The 2,177-nt window shown below is 45.6% G+C and overlaps 1 pseudogene; it reads right to left on the bottom strand.

Moving 5' to 3' along the window:
* Positions 1 to 1,241: 1,241 nt before the first annotated feature.
* LOC117887491 lies at positions 1,242 to 2,177 on the bottom strand (annotated as a pseudogene).

The following is a 2,177-nucleotide window of genomic DNA, read 5'->3' as shown; positions in this document are numbered from 1 at the left end:
AACCAGGAATGGTGACCCACAGTGTGGCAACACCTAACTTTTAGGCACCTAGAAAATCACTGAGACAACAATAGGGTCACACACAGCCTGAGTCAGGCCTCCGGGCTCCCTATACAACGGATAAGGAGAGACAGATACCTAAGAATGGGAGTCACAAAATCCAGCACACTAGGAGGGGAGGCATCTGAGCTAGTCGATGGGAGATGCCGAGGACAGGAGTTTGTTCTAGCTCTAAGAGAGAGATGCCTAAGTCCAGTCAGGGAGGCCCCGTCTCTGCTAGTGAACCACGAACCAGGGGAAGATAGGCGCATGCTCAGTCTGGGGCCTGATCTGGTAATACCCGATACTTGATGACATCAAAGGATACTCCCATATAATCAAACACACCTCGCCCTCCCAAACCCCCACCCACCAAAAACATCTGGAACAAAGAAACAAATGAACCAACCAAGAAAATACAGTACATCCTCGTTAGAATGAACCCCTGGGGATCCAAGCCATTCATTCGTTAAAGCCAGGGGTTCATTACAGCAAAAGAGCTCTGCCACAAGAGGCAACCACTGTCACCTTGAGTCCATCGCCATGGCGGAGGCTGAGAGCTCTTGGTTCGGTACTGGGAGCAGAGAGCTCCTCTGGCCTCGGGGCCGTGGAGGGGGCAGAATCTTTACTCCCCAAACTGAAATAAGGAGAAGAGCCAGAGACCCCCATGTGACTTTGATATGGTAACTGATTTTATATGGAAAGTGTTCTGATACCATGGTGGTGGGTGGCAGTACATAAGCCTCAGACAGATCGATCGATCAATAGATGGAGGGGTATGGATGGATAGCTAGACATGATAAGTTTATGGAGGATAGGTCCATTAATGGCTATTGACCAAGAGAATCAGGCATGCAACCCTATGCTCTGGGTATCCCTAAGTCTCTGATTGCCAGATGCTGGAATTGGACAACACAGGATGGGTCACTCAATAATTGCCCTGTTCTGTTCATTCTCTGTGAAGCATATGACATTGACCACTGTGTAAAGACAGGATATTTATATAGGTGTAAATCTGTAAAAACTCCATTGATCTGAGTGGGTTTTTTTCTAGATATTTACCAGTGTAAATACCTCAGTGTGGTATTTAATCCAAAACGGATTGCACGTTATGTTCTCATGGAGACAATAATGTCAAGAGTTGATTATATTTATAAAGAAACACAGAATGAGACGATGGTCATGGGAGAAAGTTGGCCATTTTATATTTTGGAGAATAGCTGTAACCCAATCATTTTCCACAGGGCAGATTTGATATCCTTGTTCCTCATGCTATAAATGATCAGATTCATCATGGGAGGCACCAGGGCATAAAAAACTGGCACCACGAGATCCAGACATGAGATTAAGTTGGAGGTGGGTTTAATATAGGCAAAACTAGCAGTGCAAAAAAACACGGAGACCACAATGAGGTGAGGAAGGCAGGTGGAGAAGGCTTTATGCCAGCCCTGCTCAGAGGGGAGTCTCAGCACTGTTTTGAAGATCAAAACATATGACACAATTATCAAAACAAAGCAGTTTAAGGCAAATTACATGCTAAAGGCAATAGCCCCAGTTTCATTGAGACATGAGTCATAGCAAGCAAGTTTGAGGAGCTGGGGGATTTCACAGAAGAACTTCTCCATCTTATTGTCTCCACAGAAGTTTATTGTAAACATGTTTCCAGTGTGCAGTGCAGAATTTAGAACCCCACTGGTCCAGATACTGGCTGTCATTTGGACACAAGCTCTCCTGTTCATCATTGACTCGTAGTGCAGTGGTTGGCAGATGGTGAAGTACCGGTCGTATGCCATGATGGTCAGTAAGAGAAGCTCAGCTGCAGCGAAGAAAAGGAAGAGAAAGTATTGGGCAGCACATCCAAAATACGAAATGGCCCTGGTGCTCATGAGGGAATTGGCAATGGAGTTGGGGATGACAATGGAGATTGAGCTAAGATCTAGGACGGACAGATTGTTCAGGAAGAAATACATGAGTGTGTGAAGACGGTGGTTGAGAGCTATGCCTGTGATGATGAGAATATTCCCAGTCAGGCCTGCCAGGTAAATCCCTAGAAACAGCATGAAATGCAAAATTTGCAGCTCCCAAATGTCAGAGAATCCCAGGAGAAGGAACTCAGTCACAGTGATTTGGTTGGACAT

The sequence above is a fragment of the Trachemys scripta genome, chromosome 14 (genome assembly GCF_013100865.1).
Source record: "Trachemys scripta elegans isolate TJP31775 chromosome 14, CAS_Tse_1.0, whole genome shotgun sequence".
In the NCBI taxonomy this organism is placed as follows: Eukaryota; Metazoa; Chordata; order Testudines; family Emydidae; genus Trachemys; species Trachemys scripta.
This window is presented reverse-complemented; position numbering and strand designations above follow the sequence as displayed.